Source organism: Xenopus laevis, chromosome 1S (assembly GCF_017654675.1).
Source record: "Xenopus laevis strain J_2021 chromosome 1S, Xenopus_laevis_v10.1, whole genome shotgun sequence".
NCBI lineage: Eukaryota > Metazoa > Chordata > Amphibia > Anura > Pipidae > Xenopus > Xenopus laevis.
In genome coordinates this window covers 191,145,964-191,172,315 of record NC_054372.1, presented here as the reverse complement: position 1 = coordinate 191,172,315, position 26,352 = coordinate 191,145,964, and the positions used below count along the sequence as shown (strand labels likewise).

The window sequence follows — 26,352 nt, the reverse complement described above, 5'->3', positions numbered from 1 at the left end:
ATTTTGCGAGAGAAATGCACCATCTGATTAGGTGTCACGATCGGCACCCAGAATCCAGAACCAATGCTAGGCTCCATGGTCTTGGCTCTTTCTTCTGCCTTTAACAGCCACCTTTCACCTCGGGAGGAGCCCTCGGGTAATTGGATGCTGCCAGGTCTTATTAAGAGAGGAGCCAAGCTAAGGGTTCTGGACGAGCAGAGGGGCACGATCATAAGCAAAGTCTTTTGGGCAAAAGGTCACAGTTCAAGGAGCAGGCAGAAAGCGTAGTCAAAACCTGGCCAGGTCGGTGCAGGCGGAATACAATCTGAGTCAGATAGGCAAGGGTCAAAACCAGGGTATCAATCAAGAAGAGTCAGACAGGCACGAGTCAGGATACAGATTTCAGAATAGTAGATTACCAGGCACGGGTCAGGATCACAGAAGACAGATTAAACAGGCAGGCAGGGGTCAAACCAGGAATCAGATTCAAGATACAAACAGTTAAAGCACACAGGAACTCTTGGAAAAGAACCTATAATGGGCAATGATCCTAGTGCTAAAGCCCCTTTAATACTTTTGAATTTGGTGCCACTGCGCGCTGACATCATACGTCAGCGCCAATGCGCCCATAAATAAAGGAGCTGCTCGCTATGCACGCACTAAGGAACCGGCGCATCAGAAGGAAAACAGCGAAAATTTGAATTTCAAGTTATTTTTGTGTATCTCGACTAAGGAATAGTCCAAATTTGATTTAAATTTGCAAAAAATTCCAAAATTCAAATTTAAAAATGTATCATGTACTGTCTCTTTAAAAATTTGAATTCGACCATTCGCCATCTAAAACCTGCCAAATTGCTGTTTTAGTCTATGGTGGACCTCTTAGAACCCATTTGGAGTCAATTGGTGGACTGAAAAATTTAGTTTTTTCTTTGGGGAAAAAATTCTAATTGAATTTGATCGAATGTGCTATTAATTCGATTCATAAAATTCAAATTTGGCCAAATACAGACCTATTTGATCAAAAACGGAACTATTCAACCAAAAAAAACAAACATTTGACTTCATTTTGATCTTTTTTTCAAAATATGAGGAGTGTGCCTGAATAGAAAGATAAGCAATAATGAGTTGCAATATCAATAACATTTTAGCCTGAGAGAGAGTAATAATTTTTGGCTGCAGGTGGTCAGTGACCCCTGCTTGAAATATGGAAAGAGACAGTAGAGGAAAGCTAATACCAAAAAAATATAAGAAATGTAAAAAAAAAATCTAAAAGAGAAAATCCAGTTCAGTGGGAACTATTTTATTTATATATAAAGATTAGGGATGGGCGAATTTTTTCACCTAGTTTCGCTGAAGAAATGATGGCCATAGACTTGTATAGCGGTGTGTGCCAAAAAAAAAAGACGCGCAACAACATTTTTTTGAGTCTATTGGCGCCGGTGACCTTTCGCCGGCAGCATTTTTTTGGCGAAACGAAACAGGTCAAGTTCACCGATCCCTAATAAAGATGCTTTTTGGAAAAAATATATATATGTGTGACTTTCTCCTTTGATTTCTGCATTTGCCTATAGACACATACATTGTTTTCAGAAAAACACTTGCACAAAAGAATGTATTAAATACAGGGTTTTATACAAACATTTATAATAAAATAAGAAGGGTTTCTATTAAAAAAAAAGATTTTTTCAAATTGAAAAGAATTCACCAAAATATTAAATCAAATTTTGGGGTGTTCAGCAATGTACTGTAAGCATTGTATTCCTGGAACTCAGTATTTAAATAACAACATAATATACATTTTTTGTATATGAAAGCATTTATATTGGCTCTTAATTTCCAAAAATTCCATGTATATATTTAAAAAAAAAAATGTAAATAATCCAATTGAATTTTTAGTCATGGCTAATAAATGCTGGGGACGGAACGTTCACAGCATTTAGTAGGTATGAATAAGAATTAAGTTAGCTTTTTTTAATATCTATATTATTTCTATATCTATATTAGATTTTTTTTTCTTTCCCCATGCTTATAAATAACAATATCAGTATTAATGATACACCATAAAAGATTAGTTTTACAACACAAGGTGGATTTACAATGGAGATTATGGTATAAAGATTAGAGAAGAAGATCTGTAAGCCGATGTCCAGTGGGAATCCAAGATGGTGGTTACATATTGAAGATGTAGGTGATTAGAAACATGCTCAGGAATGTATACACTGATCCTCCATATGGCTCTCCGGGGGCGCAGGTGCACCACAAATCACAAGCACTTTGCACAAAAAAAAAAAACATTCTCAACTGATCTTGATGAATAGAGAAGATTTTAACAAACAAGCAGATGCAGGCTTGAGTGGATTTATTGTGAGAATTTTTTATCCCTTTAAGCTTCTGCATCTTTGATGAATGGATCTCATTGTGTGACTGATGTGGGGGTTTTTTTTTTGCCGAAAGAGGTAAATAAAGTGACAGATCCCTCACCCTTGTGTGACTATGTTAGTAACATGTTTTATAGAAAAGAAGAGGGTGAAAAACATGCCGGGAAAAAATAAAATAAAGTAGAGTTATAGTTGGAATATTTCTTGATCAGTAACACCAGGCGCATTTTATATGTATTATGTACAGTATATGTTATAAAGGACTTCCCCCCCATACAAAAAATATTCATAGGATGTCATGCCTCCATTCAATAAATTCAATCTTTATGAAGATATATTTTTTGCTCTATACATAGCTTTGTGTGTGGGGAGGTATTTATTAAAACTCCTTTTTTTTTTATTTAATAAATTCAACCAAACTCCCAACCACAAATGCCCTTAATTTTCTGAAATATCCGAACGGAAAAAGCACATGCAGGAAAAGTCGAGAAAAATCTTGCAACATGTTTTATCGTGCAACTTTTTCTAGTTTGATGCTCGAAAACCACCACTTTTTCGAATTGTCTCACAAAAACCAGTGTCAAAATGCCTGAAATCCTCGAAGTTCATGAAGGCATGAAACATCTTCCAATTGTAAAATTGCCATTTCTTTCTACGTGACAGGTTTCAGCCGGGGTATTTTCATATTCGGATTTGTTACAGTTTTGTCGCATAATAAATGCCGAAAAAAATACACTTTTCTCTACAACTTTCTCAGATTTTTTGCATCAAAAAAGCCCAACCACAAAAATTCGACTTTTAATAAAAGTGCCCCTTGGTGTCAGCAGAATAAACATTTCCCAAAAAAATATTCTTTTGAATACATTAATTTAATGGGGGAATACATCAAGAAATTAAAAAACCTTATTTTAATATTAATTAGAAATGCAGCCAACTCAGTATCACTTTGGGTTTCTGCTAAATGTTTCCTTAAGATGTTTTTGCACTTTTAGGCTTAACTGAATCTGGCAATTTTTTTTGCAATTGATACACATTTTTGGTTTTTCTGAAAGTTGAATATTAAAATTAGCGGTAGAAGGTTTTTTTTAGTAGGATTCTGTTTTCAATCAAGTGCAATAAATGTTAGATTGAGCTCAATGTAGACTTTCCATAGAACAAATTAGCATAAGGTCATTCAGTCCATAGGTTCCTAGGTACCTGGTAGATGGCTTCCGCCTATAACAACCGCCTTTCACCTCAGGAGGAGCCCTTGGCTAGTCGGATGCCGCCAGGTCTTATTAAGAGACGTGCAAAGCGAGGGGTTCTGAACAAGCAAAGGGGCACAACGGTAATGCAAAGTCTATTGGGCAGAAGGTCGCGGTACAAGGCGTAGACAGAAAGCGAGTCAAACAGGCAAGGGTCAAACCAGGAGATCAATCAGAAGGGATACAGGATAAACGAAGTCGGTTACCAGGCAAGAGTCAGGATACAGAAGTCAGAATCGTCCAAAAACAGGCAGGGGTCACAACAAGATATCAGATCGCAGAATAACAGAAGTTATTTAGCACAGAAGCACCAGGCACTTGCAATGAGATTACCTATAACGGGCCAGGATTCACACACAGAAAATGCCCTTAAATATTGTTTCAATTTCGCAGCAATGCGCGCTGGTGTCATCACCGCAGCGCAACTGCGCCTACAAATCTCACAGAGGCGCACCGCGCACGCCCTAAGGAACTGGCGCCTGAGGGGACACAGAGGAGCGACGTATCGGGCCTCCCCGCTGATGGCGTGATGGGCGTCCCCGCCGCACCACTAGGCCACCAGGGAGGTGAGTTGTTACAGCTCTTTAGCGTAGCATCAAGTAACACTTTGCTAAAGGCCGGAGAGACATGAAAAATGGAGGCTTTATCATGCAAGAGACATGGGTTATGGGAGCACAGCAAGAAATGCTTCACAAAATATTTAAATATATACTTTTATATTTATTGTATTACCAGTATGGTTCTGAAAACTACATATATAAGACTTAGTGATGTGCGGGCCGGCCCGATACCCGTGGGTTTACGGGCTGACCTCGCACCCTAATTTGACGTTGGTGGGCGGGTCTCCATCCTGCTATCCCCGCCCGCCAACTAAAACTGCAGGCTTCTGACTTTCACTTTTATAGCTGCGTGCCCCGCCCCTTTTGTGATACCGATGGGGCTGGTCGGCGTGGGTCTATAAAAGGAACCTGGAAGTCGCACGCAGGCGGGCGCAGTAGGAGGGATGGCGGTATAGGGTCAGGTTTTACCCGACCTGCACATCACTGATAGGAATATATATGTGTTAATATTCATATACATTTTATTTTCTAGCCCTTAGCAATAAAAGAAAGTTGACTGCTGATCAATAACCAAATTCATTGGAGGATTGTGAGGGGGGGGGGAAACACTTTCTGGATTAATTTATGGCAACCTCTGTGGACTTCATAATTATAATATGTTGCACTTGTTCCTCTATTTGGATAAAGAGTAACAAGGCTTTTAGTAGTACATGTATGGGATCCCATATCCGGAAACCCATTATCCAGAAGACTCTGAATTACGGAACGGCCATCTCCCATAGACTCCATTATAAGCAAATAATCCAAATTTTTAAATGTTATTTCCTTTTTTTCTGTAGTAATAAAACAGTAGCTTGTAATTGATCCCAACTAAGATATAATTAATCCTTATTGGAAGCAAAACCAGCCTGTTGGGTTTATTTAATGTTTACTTGATTTTCTAGTAGACTTATAGTATTAAGATCCAAATTATGGAAATATCCGTTATCCACAACACCGCAGGTCCTGAGCATTCTGGATAACAGGTCCCATACCTGTATTGTTTTATTATTAGAGAGAAAATCGACATTAGTCAAAAAATAAGAATTGTATGCTTAAGCAAAGTCCGAATTTTTCTCAATATTTTTTGCTACAAACTCCGATCAATTCCACTCGGGTTTTTTATGCTTATTTATTATTACATTTTCGCGAAAATTTGCTTTGCGGGAAAAAAAATCTGAATTTTACGTTTTTTTCAGATTTTTTCATACGATTTTCACGATTTTCTCCCATTGACTTATAAGCAACCTCAACAGGTCTGAGATGCAGGATTTTCAGATTCAAACTTTTCCATCCTCAGGGTTTAATAAATTACGAAAAATTTGTGATTTTTAAAAGTCAGATTTTATAAAAAAAAAAAAAAAAAAATTTCGTGATTTTGGCATTCAGATTTTAGTAAATAACCCACTATAGGAAATGGCAATGCATTATATTTAGGGATGCACCGAGTCCACTATTTGGGTTCAGCTGAATCCCTGAATCCTTAGTGAAAGATTAGCCCGAATACCAAACCGAATCCTAATTTGCATATGCAAATTAGAGGCAGGAAAGGAAAAAGTGGAAAAATTCTCCCTTCGTGACAAAAAATGACATTACCCAACCCTAATTTCCATATGCAAATTAGGATTAATTCAGCAAGGCACAAGTATTCAGCTGAATCCGAATCCTGGTGAAAAAGGCAGAATCCTGGCCGAATCGTGGATTCGGTGCATCCCTATTTATATATATATATATATTTATTTTTATTTATTTATTTATTTTAATTTTATTTTTTCCGCAAAAAAATGGCCCTGGAAATAATAAAAAAAAAAATAAAGTCACCAGGAAAAAAATGATTTTATTAATTTCAATTATTCGCCTACTAAAATCTATAGTATTTTTCCCCCTAAATATCATGCAAACTCTTTGGAAAGGGCTTTCTATATTTCTCAAATATTTCTCTGCACCTCTACCCCCTCCCTAAATAAATAAAAAAAAAACCAAGGCTGAAGCCAACAGAGGGCTGCATTGTGATTGCTTGCCACCAAAGGGTTAACCAACATATGCTGCATAATTAGAAGATGCATTAATGATTATGAATAGCAAATGATTTGGATCAAGAGAAACCAAAAAAAAAAACCCAAATGTCAAAAGGAATAAAACAACGCTACATTTTTATTAGTTTCTGTCAATAATCTTTTTAGAGGGTTCTCTGGCACCGAAATTGTACATTATTGGTGCGGATAGTTTCAAGGGTACATCAAATTGTAATCTTTCATACTGCATCCATCAACCCGGCCTGGAGATTTTTGACAAACATTAAACACAGTAAGGAGGCAATTATGTATGCATGATTTAATCTGCAACTAATTAATATGCAAATGTATTCATATGTTAGTTACTAAATTAAAAATGCAAAGAAGCCCTTATGGTGATTCTCAAAATTTCGCACAAACAGAACATTTAAAAAGGAAGGGAAAAAAAAAATCAAAATTCCTTTTCCTCCAACGGATCCTACGGCTTTACTTTTTATAACGTTATACGGACCTGTTGCGCTAGGGGGACGCATATACGTTTTTGCCTTTAAAGAAGAAATACATTCAATTTTAGTAGAAGGAGAAGGGGTGTTTGGGTTTCAGAACCAAAATATCCAACTTTATATTTGAATATTTTCTCCTGGTGAAGTGTATAGTAAGGAGAGAGGCTCGGCTGGGTGGAGGTGTGTTCCTTGTTTATTTTATGGAGGTAATTATGGCTTCTGCAATATATAAATATCTATATCTGCATTTCTGGCTCCCGCAATACTTTGAGCTGCACAAACACAGCCTTCCCCTTTTGTTCACGGCAGGAATGATACACAATGGCTGGCAATCACTCTTCTTTTTTATTCATTTGCTTTTCATTTCATGTTCACAGATTTTGAAGTCTATTTTTCAAGGGACAAAGTATCTTTAAACTTAGAAGGAATGTAAAGCTTCAGGAGAATATTTAAATATAATATTACACGTAATAAGACCCTTTTGTGCTCTTGTATACACCTGTGTATCATTTTAAATATATATATATATATATATATATATTTTTTTAAAAATAAATAAATATATATACTGTTATCCAGAATGCTTGAGACCTGGGGGATTCAGATAAGTGATTGTTCCATAATTTGGATCTTTGTACCTTAAGTCTACTAGAAAATCATGTAAACATTAAATAAACCCAAATAGGCTGGTTTTGCTTCCAATAAGGATTAATTATATCTTAGTCAGGATCAAGTACAAGGTACTGTTTTATTATTACACAGAAAAAGGAAATAATTCTTAAAAATGTTAGTTATTTTGATAAAATTGAGTCTATGGGAAGGAGCCTTTAGTAATTTGGAGCTTTATGGATAATGGATTTCTGGATAATGGATCCATACCTGTATATATATATATATGAAAAAAAAGTAATTGAAAGCAGCACTGGCTTGATTCTGGCGAAAATACATTTGATTTGAGATTCGATGTTCTTATCACTCTGGATATACAGGTATGGGATCTGTTACCCATTATCCAGAAAGGCCTTCTCCCATAGACTCCATTTTATCCAAATAATCTAATTTTTTAAAATGATTTTCTTTTTCTCTGTAATAATAAAACAGTAGCTTGTACTTGATCCCAACTAAGATATAATTAATCCTTATTGGAGGCAAAACCAGCCTATTGGGTTTATTTAATCTATACATGATTTTCTAGTAGACTTAAGCTACGAAGATCCAAATTACAGAAAGATCCCATATCCAGAAAACCCCTGGTCCCGAGCATTCTGGATGACAGGTCCCATACCTGTACAATGTAAAAACTGTGCTTGAAATTCACTTTACAGGATGTGCCAAGGAGGTGACATTTTTTAATCTGAATGTGTCCATAGATATCATTTATATATCTATAGATATCTGCACAAGTTAAAGTCTGCAAATATATATATATATATATATATATATATATATATATATATATATATATATATATATATATATATATAGATATATAAAAAACACTCAACAGGCTCAGTTAGAGCAACTGAATGTAACAAAGAAGCAAAATAAATTCCTATTATGCGGAAACCAGTTATCCAGAAAAGCTCTGAATTACAGAAACATACCTCCAAACTGTACCATTTTTAGAGAGACAGTCCCTCTTTTGACAGCTCAACCCGCAGTCCCTCATTTGTACTGCAAAGTCCCGTTTTTCTCTGCACTGAACTGCCAGAAAACGTAATTGGCTTTTGGCAGAGAGCCCAGAACAGCCACAGCTGCTTATAAGATACTTTTGTAACAATTTCTAGATTGTAATAACTGAAAAAAAAACACAGAAATATGTTCAGACTTTCATAACCTGCCAAATTTTGTAATATGAACATGGTAATTAGGGGGTGTGGTCACAAAATGGGGTTGTCAACAACTTTTTTGTCTCTCTTTTTATTTCCAAAATGTGAGGAGGTATGCGGAAAGGCTGTCTCCCAAAGGGGCAAATTCACTAAAGCTCGAAGTGCCTAACGCTAGCGCAAATTCGCCAGCGTGAGGTCATTTCATTACTTTGCCGATTTACTAACGGGCGCTGGCGTAAATTCACTAGCGAAGTGGACCTACTCTAGTGCTACTTCGCACCCTTACGCCAGGCGAAGTTGCGCTATGGCGAAGGGACGTAACTACGCTAATTCACTTAGTAGTCAAGGAAGTTGTCAGGAGAAAGAAAGAGGCTGCTCTGATGTTCTTCTGCTTAGGAAAATAATTCGAAACCTTTCTCACATCTTTCCTAAGCAGAAGAACATCAGAGCAGCCTCTTTCTTTCTCCTGACAACTTCCTTGACTACTTGGTGGTCAGACTTGTGGGAAACTGACCAGCAGGTGGCAACAAAATTAATTTATTTTAACAGTACATGTATCCCTTAATATCTTGGAATAAAAAAAATATAAATAATGAATGTAAATTACAAAAGTGCTTAGAATAGCCCCCTCATCAGTTTTACATTCACTTATTTTAAAGGTTTACTTACCCTTTAAGGCATGAAGATCCATATATATTTCCTTCCATACATATATATTTTTTTTTTTGATCCATTTTTTTTTTAGTGCTTTAGTACAGATAGTTAAGAATTTTAAAAATGTCAAGGATTTTGGTAGCATACAGCAAGGGGGGGGGGTAAGGTTTTTTACCATTACGCCAATGCAGGGGATTGGGTGTGGGATTTGTGTCCCTCTGGAGGAAAGTTATGCAATGTAGTGAATGTAATGAGGGAATGTGTTTAGGTTTAGGAGGAGGGTTCCTATAGAGCAGCTGTGTCAGATGTTGGGGGGGGGGGGGTGCAGCAAGGACTGACGGAAAAGAAATATTATTTTTCCCATAGACACTTCCCAGGTTGGCCACCTCTGCCCCTAAAGAAAATAAATCTATAAGTGTGTAAGTGAGTCAGAGGGAGAATTGAGTTCCTGGCCATGATTCCATCCAGAATCTGCTTGTATCGCCCCAGTCTTTATCCTACTGCACTGCCAAGACGACTCCAGCTTGCCCATTTCATGAGTCGTAGCCAAAACAACACACCGTTCCTACAGTGCAGGCAGCCTCCCTCGGTCGCTCCTCGTTCCCAAACTGTGCCTTGAATTCCCCCCCCCCCGTATTTACGTATAAATGGGAATAAATCTGTATTCTATTCAGTTTATATTGTGGGTGTAATTCTATCAGCTGTGTCTTCCATACAGATGTCTACGAAGAAGCCGTTCCACCATCCAGTCTCGTTTCATGGTTTATTCAGAGGCCGGCAGGTTTGCAAATATTTATTTATTTTTTTAAATGTACATTTGCAGAATTTCTGTAGGGGCTGCCATTTGCAAATATTGAGAATATGTTAAATAATGAGAATTTGTTCAAATAAAAAACCTTCTCACTTGATATGAAAATAGAATTTTATTTCAGAAATTTCAGAAGTTGTGCAATAGAATTGTTTTGAAACAATGTAGGGCCGGAGATTAATTTTTTTTGTAAAAAATATTAGTTAAAAAAAAATAATACCATATTAGTGTTATAAATCCACAGGTGCAGGATATAAATTGGAGAAAAAATAAATAAATATATATATATATATATATATATATATATATATATATATATATATATATATATATATATATATATATATATATATATATATATATATATATATATATATATAGGCAGATTTATCAAAATGTGAGAATAAAACACACTTTCTATTATTTTTAGAATCATATTTACCAATCGAGTTCACCATTCCCTAATCCTATTTTAAAAATCCCATAAGGATAAATAGAAAGTGAGTGAGTTTTTCTCTGGTGAGCTGTATTTTCACATTTTGAGACATTTGCCCCTTAGGGGTAGATTTATCAAGGGTCGAATTGAAAATTCGAAGTAAAAAAATTTGAATTTCAAGCTATTTTTGTGTACTTCGACTAGGGAATAGTCCAAATTCGATTCGAATTTGAAAAAAAATAAAAAATCTAAATTTATCATGTACTGTCTCTTTAAAACTTCAACGTCGACCATTCGTCATCTAAAATCTGGCGAATTGCAGTTTTAGCCTATGGGGGAGCCCCTAGAACCCATATGGAGTCAATTGGTGGACTTTGAAAAATCTAATTTTTACTTTGATTCGAACGATTAGCCTATTCACCCTCAAAAAAAAAACTTCTATTTTTTTAATAAATTTCGGTTGGTCTTTTTTTATTCTAATTTCGAAGTTATGGGAGTTCAAAAAAACTCAGATTACTTCAGAGTCGACCCTTGATAAATCTGCCCCTTAATGTAAGCAAATATATATCGTTATTGTTGAATACGTTTGTAATTCATAATTAATTGATCCCCAAAAATACTGCCGAAGGCTTTTATAATCCTGATTTGAAAATATTTGAACAGATTTTTACAGCCCACAAGAAATGGCAAAAACCTCATTGATTGGGACAGAATCTAAAATGCCAAAATTGACATTGTATTATTAATTGTTATTATTCTTATTAAGTCTTAATTAATTAAATCATTCCATAATTAGTAAAATTTTGGCCACGTAGTATAAATATGAGGAATTAAATAATTGAAATCTCAGTTTACATCAAAAATAAAAGCCGATCCCTGCCCAGACCTGACACATATTGTGAGGCTATATAGATATATTTGGTGATTTAATTGTGTATTGTGCACAGTATGTTACTTGCAGCTCCAGTTTGCTATTTATTTGAACAGGATAAACCCTGGTGTCTGCACCCTAAAAACTCCTGGAAGAGAGGGACAAACACAGAAAAAGCAGATGCTGGGTAACGTATCTTTAAACCAGCAGCAGGGGTTTGCAGGTTGCAACTGCCAGCTCCATATCTAAATAAACATGATAGAACTGTAAAGGGTTAATAATCTATCTCCTGTTACTTCCCGCTCCAGTTTGCTATTAATTTGCACAGGATAAACCCTGGTGTCTGCACCCTAAAACCTCAGAGGAGCCCCTGGAAGAGAGGGACAAACACAGATAAAGGTACTGGGTGCTGGGTAACGTAGCTTTAAACCAGCAGCAGGGGTTTGCAGGTTGCAACTGCCAGCTCTATATCTAAATAAACATTATAGAACCCTAAAGGGTTAATAATCTATCTCCTACCGCATTCAAGAAATGTTGTAATTTTACTATCCCAGGAAACACGTGGCCCTCGCAATCTGCTTCCTCCAATGCACCCTTTCCTGTCTGTTTGAAACGACGTTGCAACACGCCGAACCTGGACTGACCGAGGGCTCATCATAAACATCCCTAAATAGCAACATGTGACAGATACGAGAGACGTTAACACTTACGGACCACCAAAAGCCGTATTAAAAAATTTAAAAAAATAAGGATAAAATCCAACAGATGGGTCAAAATGTGAAATGCATGTTTCCTGAAAAAAAAAACCCATCATTCACGAGCTGCGAATGGGAGAGAGGCAGTGTCACAAAGCGACGCACTCACTGCAGTTAAGAGCACGCATGGTTAAATGGCACAGAGGGTATGGGGGTGCACCAGCCAAACCGGGACACCGGTAGAAATTACATGGGCCTGATGTAATGCTAATTTCTGCTCTGGTAATCCATTTAAAAAAAAAAAAAATCACAAAATACCAGTTAACCCTTGAATTTTGCAATGAAATCTGTTTCTCAAAAGAGCAAACAGATTTTTTTTAATTTAATTTTGAATCTGACATGGGGCTAGATATATTGTCAGTTTCCCAGCTGCACCCAGTCATGTGACTTGTGCTCTAATAAACCTTAGTCACTCTTTATGGATACACTGCAAGTTGGAGTGATCATCCCCCTCCCTTCCCTCAGCAGAACAATGGGAAGGTAACCAGATAGCAGTTCCCTAGCACAAGATAACAGCTGCCTGGTAAATCTAAGAACAGCACTCAATAGTAAAATCCAGGTCCCACTGAGACACATTCAGTTACATTGAGTAGGAGAAACAACAGCCTGCCAGAAAGCAGTTCCATCCTAAAGTGCTGGCTCTTTCTGAAATCACATGACCAGGCAAAATGACCTGAGATGCACCTACACACCAATATTACAACTAAATACACTTGTTGGTTCAGAGATTAAATTTTATATTGTAGAGTGAATTATTTGCAGTGTTAACAATTTAATAATATTTAACAATATAATAATAAATAAAATAAAAACTACACAATAAAAAATCATGACAGAATCCCTTTAAACAGTTAACCCTTCAGAGCTACCACAAATTTGGAGAGTTTGGGACTACTCAGAAAAAAAACAAAAAACCTTAGGCACCTTGGAGGTGTATCAGCAAAACACATTTAACCATTTCTAATTTGTAGTTTTAGCAACAATTTCCCCCCTTCCACTGAAACTTGAGGCTGGGGGGAGGGGCGGATGGGTCTCTCCGCTCTATGGCAGCACCAGCACTGAACATAAAAATAGGGTCAGAATGTTTCCCAGGACAATCTGTCAGCTGGAAACATCACAGACTTGGAAGCCAAAGCGATTCCTAATAAAACAGTACATTGAACATGATCCAAACTAAGATATAAAGAAATGCCTTTTGAGGCAAAATAATCCTTTTGTGTTTTAATAGACTTATGTTAAGGTGATCTAAAATACAGAAAGATCCCTTATCCAGTAAAACCCAGGACCAAAGCATTCTGGATAACAGGTCCCATGCCTGTATAACAGCAAAATCAATGCTTTTCGGAACTAGTTCAGGAACCTTCACCTTGACATACAATAACTTCAAGCATTTACGCATAGCTAAACTACAACTCCCAGCATTCTCTGCTAGCTAAGGAAACCAGTGTGAGTAGCTATTAAGAACAGTATGATAAAATATTCATTAGTATTGTTAAATTGAACACTGCGTTTTTATATACATTTATAAATATGCTGGCTTATTATTAAAGTAGCTGCCTGGCTAAACAACAATATAGGATAGATAACAGATAGACAGATAGATGTAGAGATAAATTGACAGACAGACAGATAGACAATAAACAGAGATATATGATAGATAAAGGAGCTAGAAAGAAAGAAAAAAAGATAGAAACCAATAGATGGATAGTTAAATAGGTAGATAGATACAGACCGATAGATGAATAAATAGATAAAAAGAAAGATGATATAGTAGATGATAGATAGATAGATAGATAGATAGATAGATAGATAGATAGATAGATGATAGATAGATAGATAGATAGATAGATAGATGATAGATAGATAGATAGATGATAGATAGATAGATAGATAGATAGATAGATAGATAGATAGATAGATGATAGATAGATAGATGATAGATAGATAGATAGATAGATAGATAGATAGATGATAGATAGATAGATGATAGATAGATAGATAGAAAGAGAGAGAGAGAGATGATAGAGAGAGAGAGAGAGAGAGAGAGAGAGATGCTAGAGAGAGAGAGAGAGAAGATAGAGAGAGAGAGAGAGAGAGAGAGAGAGAGAGAGAGAGAGAGAGAGAGAGAGAGAGATGATATATAGATAAAGTAGATTGATAGATGGACACCTGTTAAATAACAATTTTGACTGGATAGAGAGAGAGAGAGAGAGAGAGAGAGGGGGGGGGGAGATAGATAGATAGATAGATAGTAGATAGATAGATAGATAGATAGATAGATAGATAGATAGATAGATAGATAGTAGATAGATAGATAGTAGATAGATAGATAGATAGATAGATAGATGATAGATAGATAGATAGATAGATAGATAGATAGATAGATAGATAGATAGATAGATAGATAGATAGATAGATAGATAGTAGATAGATAGATAGATAGATAGATAGATAGTAGATAGATAGATAGATGGAGAGAGATAAAGAGAGAGAGAGAGAGAGAATGATGATCGATGATTGATAGATATACAGAGAGAGAGAGAGAGAGATTAGATGATAGATAGATAAATAGATATATAATAGATAGACGAGAGAGAGAATGAGAGAGAGAGAGAGATAGTAAGACAGATAGAGAGATAGCCAGACAGACAGATAGATATACAATAAACAGATATATGATAGAGAAAGAAAGAAAGAAAGAAAGAAAGAAAGAAAGAAAGAAAGAAAGAAAGAAAGAAAGAAAGAAAGAAAGAAAGAAAAGAAATCCTGCAGACTTAAATCTTTGCTAAATCTGACAAGTAGGACTTTTTATATGTAACTAGGAATGAAATATCAGGGATGTCTCCTAAGAGAAGCACTAGTTTTATTGGATTGATACAGTATATTCACTCCGCTAACTGATCAGTATGAAAAAGAAGGAATGAGACGGTAAGGACTCAGGACCCAGTTGCAGTACCTCATGTTGCCCTGCAGAGGGAGGAAGTGTTCAAGCAAAATAACCAGCACAGACCATTCCTATTGGCAGATAGTGTCACAAAAATGCTGGTTACATTTAAAATAAAGGAAAAGAAGAATTAAATAGGATTAAAGTGAAAGAATTCTACATAAAATCGACTTCTGTAATGAGAGGCATTTATTTTGCATTCCTAATATATTTCTGCCATATATGAATCCCTTTCAATTCAGACTAAAAACATTAAGCATTAAAATTTCTAATCTGTATGTTGTTTCTAATTGATTTCTCTTGAATAAGGAGCAAAATAATTGGACAGACTTGGCATTCCCTTCCTGGTTGTGTGCCGTGGTAGTTGCCATACTGCTTGCCTAAGTTATGAGATAGGTTAGCGTTATCAAAATAACAAATAATAACAGATACATTGTCCAGTAACATTTTACTTCATCCATTGTCTCCCTTATTCATTGTGTGAGTGGGTGTTTAGCCACAGTCAGTCCCATAGTGCCCGAGTGTAGGTGCTGGCAGTTGCAGATGCAGCAGGGAATTGTGGGGAAAACTGGAGAGGGACTGTTAAAATGATATATTACACCACTATCTCTGTGCTTTAACTTCCTAAATATCTATTGCATGGGAATTACATTAATAGATTGAAAAAGTACTGTATAGTAATAATTATGTTTAAAGATATAAAAATTGCCATTGGGGTTCAATGTTGAAGAAAAGCAGTATTATGGATTAGTCACTAAAACAAAAGTAAACTACTTTTTTTTTTGCAAATTAAAACACTGCTTAGTCATATTTTACTTTTCTAATGAGTCATCAATCAACTACAAGGAAAAATGTTTACATTAGGGATTGCTATAGAGGTGCAGGTATGGGATGAACATTTATATTAGAGATTGCTATAGAGGTGCAGGTGTGGGACAGACATTTACATTAGGGATTGCTATAGAGGTGCAGGAGGAACATTTACATTAGGGATTGCTATAGAGGTGCAGGAGGAACATTTACATTAGGGATTGCTATAGATGTGCAGTTATGGGATGAACATTTACATTAGGGATTGCTATAGAGGTGCAGGTGTGGTATGAACATTTACATTAGAGATTGCTAAAGAGGTGCAGGTGTAGGATGAACATTTACATTAGGGATCGCTATAGAGGTGCAGGTGGGGGATGAACATTTACATTAGGGATTGCTATAGACGTGCAGGTATGGGATGAACATTTACATTAGGGATTGCTATAGATGTGCAGTTATGGGATGAACATTTACATAAGGGATTGCTATAGAGGTGCAGGTGTGGGATGAACATTTACATTATGGATTGCTATAGAGGTGCAGGTGTGGGACAGACATTTACATTAGGGATTGCTATAGAGGTGCAGGTGTGGGATGAACATTTACATTAGGGATTGCTATAGAGGTGCAGGTGAGGGACAGACATTTACATTAGAGATTGCTATAGAGGTGCAGTTACGGGATGAACATTTACATTAGGGATTGCTATAGAGCTGCTGGTGTGGGATGAACATTTACAATAGGGATTGCTATAGAGGTGCAGGTGTGGGACAGACATTTACATTAGGGATTGCTATAGAGCTGCTGGTGTGGGATGAACATTTACATTAGGGATTGCTATAGAGGTGCAGGTGTGGGACAGACATTTACATTAGGGATTGCTATAGAGGTGCAGGTATGGGATGAACATTTACATTATGGATTGCTATAGAGGTGCAGGTGTGGGACAGACATTTACATTAGAGATTGCTATAGAGGTGCAGTTACGGGATGAACATTTACATTAGGGATTGCTATAGAGCTGCTGGTGTGGGATGAACATTTACAATAGGGATTGCTATAGAGGTGCAGGTGTGGGATGAACATTTACATTAGAGATTGCTATAGAGGTGCAGGTGTGGGACGGACATTTACATTAGGGATTGCTATAGAGGTGCAGGTATGGGATGAACATTTACATTAGGGATTGCTATAGAGGTGCAGCTGTGGACAGACATTTACATTAGGGATTGCTATAGAGGTGCAGGTGTGGGACAGACATTTACATTAGGGATTGCTATAGAGGTGCAGCTGTGGACAGACATTTACATTAGGGATTGCTATAGAGGTGCAGCTGTGGACAGACATTTACATTAGGGATTGCTATAGAGGTGCAGGTGTGGGACAGACATTTACATTAGGGATTGCTATAGAGGTGCAGGTGTGGGATGAACATTTACATTAGGGATTGCTATAGAGGTGCAGGAGGAACATTTACATTAGTGATTGCTATAGAGGTGCAGGTGTGGGATGAACATTTACATTAGGGATTGCTATAGAGGTGCAGGAGGAACATTTACATTAGGGATTGCTATAGAGTTGCAGGTGTGGGATGAACATTTACATTAGGGATTGCTATAGAGGTGCAGGAGGAACATTTACATTAGTGATTGCTATAGAGGTGCAGGTGTGGGATGAACATTTACAGTAGAGATTGCTTTAGAGGTAGGGTTGCCACCTTCAGCTCCGTTTAAGTCCAGGCAGGGGGCAGGATCATGATGTAACAGGGGGTGGGTTTTATGACATTGTGGGGGTGGGACGAGACATCAGGGGTGGGGCTAAAATATGGCAATCAGCATTTGGATGACACTTTTGACCCGGACAGCCCTTCAAAAAACCGGGCTGTCCGGGTCAAAACCAGACAGTTGGCAACCCTATGTACAAGTGTGGGTTGGGCATTTACATTAGGAATTGCTATAGAGGTGCAGGTGTAGGAGAGACATTCACATTGATGATCAGTGGCACAGATCACACAACAGTAGTTCACAATTCTTTGTAAAGTGGGACAATGTTGCTAACATCCTAAATTTTCGGTATTGATAAAGGTGGAATGTGAATTGGTCCTGACTAAATTGCAACTTCTTCTAAAATTCTTCTGTTTCATTTTATTTGCATGTAATCAGAATGAGGCTATTTTCTGTTATACACATCGGATCTAATATCTGGAACTTCATTATCTAGAAAGCTCCAACATGTTGGAATGACATTTCCCATATAGTCTCACAAACCAAACCATTTTTCAATCTGCTAAAGGAGTCAATAAGTCAAAATTTGTTAAAGCTCAATCCTTGCTCCCCCATGAAAGCTACATACCAAGAGAACACATTTGGACAATTATTATCAAATTGCTCCATGCAGAACATAAATGATTGATTATTAAAAGGCATGTAAAGGCAAAAAAATAAAATCCCATTTTTACTTTCTTTAATGAAAAAGAAACCTGTCTCCAATATACTTTAATTAAAAAATATGTACCGTTTTTATAAGAAACCTGACTGTATGCAGTGAAATTCTCCCTTCATTTACTGCTGTGGATAGGAATTGTCAGACGGTCCCTAACTGCTCTGCAGGGAAACAATCATACTTATGAACAGCAGGGGGAGCCCCCGCCTTACTTCCCAGCCATGCAGAACTCAAGCAGCTTTGTTTATGACGATCCCTAAGCAGCCCAGACCACACTGAGCATGTGCACAGTCTTAGTCTTGCAAAGATGTTTAACAAAGTTACAAGATGGTGACCCCCTGTGGTCAACTTTGAAAGCATAAATCATTTGTTTGATTAGGCTTGTGGTGCAGTAAATTCATGATTATATTTAGTATATAAAATACAGCCTTTCTAGCCTTATTCTATTTTAGACTGTACATGCCCTTTAAGTGACATGCATTATTACAGCAGTTAAAGCCCTGGTTGATTGGTAACAAGTAACAAGTCCCATCAGTAAAAATAACGTTAATCCTGGTGGGCAGAATTCATGTGTAAAAGGGAAAATATAGATTAGAAACTTCATAGCCGCCTAAATGGAAGCTGCCCAATCCTCCCATTCTCAACTGTACTTGTGCCTCCTCTCCCAGCAGTCTCTGGCAGCCTCATGCTGGAGCTTGTAGCTGGGTAGACTGGGAATTCCATAGTTAGTCTTCACGCTGGTGCCAAGCGGAATATCGAATTGGGCAGGGATTCCTTGTGACCAGGATTTAGTGGGCGACGGTGTGAATAAAAGATGCAGACGGGTGTTGAGAACTAAGAATAACATTCCTGGAGTCTTGTTGTGTCAGATGCTGCTTTGCATTCCTGCCTTGTGATCCTGATGACTTATTCATGGCCACAAATTAACCATTTTACAACAAGCCTCCAGAGAACACTGCAGCCGGCAGTTAGAGCAACAGCTGACAGTTTCTTTCGGTGACCTCTGATCAGAAACAAGACTGGCTAAATGTAGGGCTTAAAAGAAAATCACACTGAAATTCAGATTTTTAATCCCCATTGACCCACTCAATGGGTCACTCAATGGGTCAATAGGGCAAAAAGCCCAGGAACACCCCTGATTATGTGGCACCTTAATAAATATCATACAAAAACATTATGGCCACCACTGCCTTTTTCATTCATGTGCTGCAAAATTCCACTTTTTCAGATATTCATTATGAAAGACCATTCCAACTGCACGCTGCAGCAAAGGTGGTCATACAAGGGTGCAAACTGACAGTTTTCCATCTGATGGTTCCATTGGGCTGGACTGTGAAACAGAAAGAATGAGCAGAAATAAGCCGAATCAAGAAGGAGCTGCAAACTTTCTCAGTTCTGCTGCCCAGAAGAAGTATCTGCAATTCAAATTTTAGGGAAGACAGACAACTGAGATTCAGAAGGATTAAAGAACTGTCTGTCCCAAATGACCACCCCACCAGGTGCCACACAAGCACAAATGGTGAAGCAGTAAAAAATGTAACGGATCAGCCACATTATCTGACTAAATCTATGCACATACAGTATGGCACACTAAAGGAGTGGTCTAGCTCACTGCCTAAATAAAGCCAGACATTCACAGGCCAATTTGGGATGCCAACTCTGCTATTCTTGGCCGAATATGAGGCGACAACAATGGCTTCCCAGATCTGTTGGGGACTGATGTAGAAGGTGTCAAATTCTCATCATGAATCTACAATGGCCCTCCAAAAGATTTGATTGTTGGCCTTGGGTCGAATTGGTGGGTCTATATGGGCTTCTCTGGGGCAAATTCACTAAGCGCCGAAGCGCCGAACGCTAGCATTAATTCGCTAGCGTTTGACATTTTCGTTACTGCGCATATTCACTAACGAACGCTGGCGTAGTTTCGCTAGTGTTACTTCGCACCCTTACGCCTGGCGAATTTTCGCTAGCGATGTAACTACGCAAATTCACTAACGCGCGCAGTGTACTGAACGCTACCTTTTACGCTAGACTTCCTTCGCCACCTCAAACCTGGCGAAGCGCAATAGAGTAGATAGGGATTGTTTCAAAAAAAGTCAAATTTTTTTCTAAGTCCCAAAAAAACGCTGGCGTGTTTTCTACATTATGGGTGATAGGCTGAAAAAGATCGAAAAATTTTTTGGGGCTCCCCTCATTCCCCCCTACATTTCCTGACTCATGGCAACTTACCTAGACAGTGGGCACATGTGTAGGGCAAAATAAAATTTTTATTTGATGATTTGAAGGTTTTCTTGGCATTTGTAGTGCTGATACGTATTCCTCCATTGAAATTTGAATTTGGCGCCGTATGCAAATTAGCCTTCGCTAGCGTAACTTCGCTTTACTTAGCGAATCAACGCTAGCGCAACTTCGCAACCTTACGCTACCCCTGTGCGCAACTTCGGATTTAAGTGAATTTGCGAATCGCTGGCGAAACCACGCCTGGCGAAGTGCGGCGAAGCGCGGCGAAGTTGCGCCTAGCAAAACTATGAATGTTAGTGAATTTGCCCCTCTGTGTCATCCAAAAGTTGGACTGGTTTTCAATAAACTGACAAGCGCAATGTGGTCAACACTTAGGTGGTAAAATTTTACTAACCACTTATTTGGTGTCCCGGCTTTCTCTCTTTAAAAGAACAGTAACACCAAAAATTAACACGTTCTAAATAAATTGAAAATATAATGCAGTGCTGAGCTGCACTAGTAAAACTGGTGTATTTGCTTCAGAAACTCTACTATAGTTTATATAAAAAAGCTGCTGTGTAGCCATGGGGGCAGCCATTCAAGCACAGAATACACAGTAGATAACAGACAAGTACTACTATAGTTTATATAAACAAGCTGCTGTGTAGCCATGGGGGCAGCCATTCAAGCACAGGATACACAGTAGATAACAGATAAGTACTACTATAGTTTATATAAACAAGCTGCTGTGTAGCCATGGGGGCAGTCATTTAAGCACAGGATACACAGTAGATAACAGATAAGTACTACTATAGTTTATATAAACAAGCTTCTGTGTAGCCATGGGGGCAGCCATTCAAGCACAGGATACACAGTAGATAACAGATAAGTACTACTATAGTTTATATGAACAAGCAGCTGTGTAGCCATGGGGGCAGTCGTTCAAGTACAGGATACACAGTAGATAACAGATAAGTACTACTATATTTTATATAAACAAGCTGCTGTGTAACCATGGGGGCAGCCATTCAAGCACAGGATACACAGTAGATAACAGATAAGTACTACTATAGTTTATATAAACAAGCTGCTGTGTAACCATGGGGGCAGCCATTCAAGCACAGGATACACAGTAGATAACAGATAAGTACTACTATATTTCATATAAACAAGCTGCTGTGTAGCCATGGGGGCAGCCATTCAAAGCTGAAAAAGGATAGCTCTGTAGTATACAATGGGATTCTTCAGAACTTATCTGTTATCTACTGTGTATCCTGCATTTGACAATAGTACATTAAATTATCATTCCTTTAAACCACTTTTTCGGTGGTCCTGTTCCTTTAAGCAGTCATTAGATTTATCTGGTGCCTTACCCTGTCTATGCTGAGCTACCATCAGAGTTTACTAATGGTGTCCACTGATTTAGTTAAAGGCTCCCTGAAGCGCCATGAGAATACGGAATATCTTAAGGATGAAGCACTGACTGAGCATGAACTTTCACTGGAGACTGAGTCAGCACAGACTTCATGCCAAGTCACTGGGATCCATTAAACAGTTTAGATTATAAAGATCCTGCGGGGATTAATCACTTACAGACAGTTTTAGAGATACTGCTATTAACATGGATATTTTGCCTCAATCCATATAAGACCTTCAGACCTAGGAGGAAATCTCACTTTAATGAAATATTGCTTAACTGAATGTGCAAGTCATAGTGGGGAGCTATGAGCAGATGAGTTCAGACATTCAGTATTAAAAATATTTCAGTATGAGGAAGCTTATATTAAATTGTCATGTTCACGATAGTTCCCCTTTAATGTTCAGTGCAAATAAGGTGTTAATGAAAATGCTTAAAGGGATACTGTCATGGGGAAAATTTTTTTTTTCAAAATGAATCAGTTAATAGTGCTGCTCCAGCAGAATTCTGCAATGATGCACGAACCAATTTAGCGAAACACTGGCTACAACACACTATTGATATTCATGCTGTCACTGCAAAAATTACTCAAACACAGAATATGTTATATTTAACGGCTTTATTAGAAGACAGGGTAGAGAGACATATGCAAATTTGGGCCCCATGGAATGTGTTTCTACAACCTTGAGCAAAACAATGCGTTTAATGTATGTTATACTACTTGGAGTTGTACTGTTGTGAACTAATTGCAATGTTCTGTACTGGAAAAGATATTTATGTTATTCTCTGTCAATATATCTATTTTTGAAAAATAAAAGAGATTATAAAAAAAAAGAATTCTGCAATGAAATCCATTTCTCAAAAGAGCAAACAGATTTTTTTATATTCAATATTGACATGGGGCTAGACATATTGTCAATTTCCCAGCTGCCCCAAGTCATGTGACTTGTGCTCTGATAAACTTCAATCACTCTTTACTGCTGTACTGCAAGTTGGAGTGATATCACCCCCCTCCCTTTTTCCCCCCAGCAGGCAAACAAAAGAACAATGGGAAGGTAACCAGATAGCAGCTCCCTAACACAAGATAACAGCTGCCTGGTAGATCTAAGAACAACAATCAATAGTAAAAACCCGTCTCACTGAGACACATTCAGTTACATTGAGAAGGAAAAACAGCAGCCTGCCAGAAAGCATTTCTCTCCTGAAGTGCAGGCACACGTCACATGACTTGGGGCAGGTGGGAAATTGACAATATGTCTAGCCCCATGTCAGATTTAAAAATTAAATTAAAAAAAATCTGTTTGCTCTTTTGAGAAATGGATTTCAGCGCAGAATTCTGCTGGAACAGCACTATTAACTGATTCATTTTCAAAATTTTATTTTTTCCCATGACAGTATCCCTTTAAGCAGTAATATGTACTCACTGAACAAAAATACATATACAAATATATTTTTAAGAAAACAGGGACCAAATTTTGGCGTTTAAACGAAAGGTGTGAAAAATGTGAAAAGCACCACTGAAATGCATTCGATTGGGAGCGATCAACAGAACGGAGGGAAGGTGCATTCAGGTTTGGAATCTCTCTTCCAGTGTTGGGCTGGGATGCCAGGAGCCCACCAGAAAACCTTACCCCTAATCCCCAAAGAATTTCTTCTCTCTCTTTACTCATCTACTGAATTTGCACAGTGTCTTCTCATTAAAACCAATAGATGCCGGTAATATTCCTGGTAGACAGTGACCTGCCAGAAGTTTAAATGGCACTTAGTGGCCGTGACGTCACAAGTCTCGCAAGATAAGTAGGAGGAAGAACATGGGGCAGGATCACAACCACTGGCCCGAGCTGCCCAATCCTCCAGCCGCTTCCTCCAGTTACGGAACCCGCACCAATCGATGTGACAGCGGCCCCGGAAAGCCCTGCTCGGTCTGAGGGGCAGCAGCACCTTCAAGTTCCGTGAGTAGCGACCGACCACCATCACCCCGGCTACTCACATGGGTTTTCCCGGCCTACAACCCTCTCTCCACCCTGCTATAATTGAGTCCTTGTAGGGAGGGGGTACACAGAGAGAGGGGGTTCACTGACACCATAGGACAGGGGGACACACACAAAAGAGAGAGAGACAGCTAAAGTGGGGGAGAGAGAGACCCAGGAATAGAGAGAGAGACCCAGGCATAGAGAAAAGAGAGGGAGAGAGACACAGGCATAGAGAAGAAAGAGCGAGAGAGACCCAGGGGTAGAGAGAGAGTTGGTCATTCTGTGCCTTTTCAATATGGTGGTCGTGGGTATGTGGGGGTATACGGGTGGGCCCCTGTGGAAAGTGTAGCCTAGGGGCCTAACGTAGTGTTAATCCGGCACTCTACATTATACATTTCTGCTCTTTGTTCTCATACAGAAATGTAATGGTCATGCTCTAGGCCTACAAGGCAACACAGTTAGCCCACCGGATGTTATTTTTGGTATCCTGAAGGGCCAGTCCAACACCGTTGGCTTCATATATTTCTAAGGAGCTTTTCTTTTGGCAAATCATTCTTCCAAGACCGCAGTAAAAAAAGTAAAGAGGATGTAGAGCTTCTTCTCAAATAATGGAATTACTCAAAATTGATGGTCTGTAAAGCTTTATCATTTGGTTAAAATGAGGGTACCTAGTTAGTTGTAGTACCTATATCACCACCAGATAGTCTTTATCATAGGGCTGCAACAGAACAGAGCACACACTAATTTGTGCTTCAGGTAAGGCATGGATCCAAAGCTTCTTCCCGGAACAGATACAACAAAGTTAACTCCAAGCTTGGCAAATGCTTCTTTCATTGAGTGGGCAGAGGTGAAAATTGAAATGTGAGCGGCAAAACTCGTCTGACAATCTGTTAAACTGGTTGTTGTGACGAATATATTCAACTTCAATGGTTCTTGATAAACCAAAACCCTTGCGAATACAATATTCGAAAGATATGTATCTAGAGTACGCTGTTTTATTTCCGTTAATGTTTACCGTAGATAAAGAGCAGCTACAAATTTGAGAATTTACCAGGCAGCTGCAATTACTGTCTGTTCTCATCCCCCGCTAATGCTATGTGTATTTAAAAAAGGGGGCGTAAGGAATTACAGAGTAACAGGGCGCATTCCCAAATCCGGGCAGAGCACCTGCTCCCCCGCCCCCTAGTTCCAGCCTGACAATCGACTCGTCTTCCCACAATCAATTTCTTTATGACCTTTGAGTGAAGAACCTTCCAAAACCCAACGAGAAATCTCATGGATACCTTCCAAGTCCCCTTTGTTTGTTTTCAAAGTGAATGTGTTTACAAAAAATTAAGATGTTCATCTCAAAAGGCCTTTTTTAATCTGGAAACACCAAACTATGTTGTCTTATTAGAACTGATGTGGCACCAAAAGGTATTGCAGGCCAAAACATTGAGAGAATTCAAACATCCTAAACTGTAATATGTTATTTCACTGATTTCAAATCAGAGTTAATTTTAATTCAAATTTAGATGAATGAGGAAAGGCAACCTTCAGAATTCCAGCTACTACAGAACTACAGCTTCCCACCGTTTCCACATATGCTTAGCTGAAAGTTGTGGTTTTGCAGTAATCATGTAATTGGTTCTCATTAGAGAGATGTACTTGATCTGCTTCAATGAAAAAGCTTTATAAACAATGTCTCACAGACTAAAGGTGGCCATAGACGCACAGATAGTATCGTACGAAACGAATTTCCGTCCGATATTCGGTGCGTGTATGGTGGAAAAAGAGCCGACCAATATCGGCAGAAGACTTGGATATCGGTCGGCTCGTCGATCGGGCTGAACGGAAAATTTTGATCGGGTGCCTTTGAAGGGACCCAAACATCGGCCATTGCTAGTGCTGAATCGTCAGATACAGGTAGAATTCTATGGTTTCTTCCCGTATATCTACCTGTATATCTGACGATTCAGCTCTACACGTGTGTATCTTTCTTGGAACGATCTTTTTCACCATTAAGCTGGCCATAGATGTGCAGATTTTATCCTTTGTGCAACAAACACTCGTTCGTATCAGTCTGACAATCTACAACTAACCATTCAGATTAAATAAGTAGGAAAAACAACACAGACAATATTGTGGCTATTGATTGGGACACTGCAGATGCAATCCAACATCGTACAGTTCTCCATTTGTATGACTGTATCTTTGCATCTATGACCAGTTTTAATGTGGTCTTCCGACCTTCTTATGGCCCTAAGGCAGTGATCCCCAACAGTAGTTCAACATGTTGCTCTCCAAGCCCTTGGATGTTGCTCTCAGTGTCTTCAAAGCAGGTGCTTATTTTCGAATTCTAGGCTTCGAAGCACATTTTATTTGCATAAAAACTAAATATAGTGCCAAATAGAGCCTCCTGTAGGCTGCCAGTCCACATAAGGGTGACCAAATAACCAATCACAGCCTTATTTGGCAGCCAAGGGACTTTTT

The 26,352-nt window shown here is 38.3% G+C and overlaps 1 protein-coding gene and 1 long non-coding RNA gene across 17 annotated transcripts in view; one reads left to right on the top strand and one right to left on the bottom strand.

Annotated features, from left to right (window-relative positions):
* Positions 1-26,352, bottom strand: part of tcf4.S (transcription factor 4 S homeolog) — a 298,455-nt gene that overhangs the window by 99,538 nt on the left and 172,565 nt on the right. The gene's annotated exons all lie outside the window — the stretch shown is intronic.
* Positions 15,584-17,520, top strand: LOC121399541. Its single transcript, XR_005965128.1, has 3 exons — positions 15,584-17,286; positions 17,325-17,450; positions 17,489-17,520. It is a non-coding gene; the product is annotated as an uncharacterized LOC121399541 (long non-coding RNA).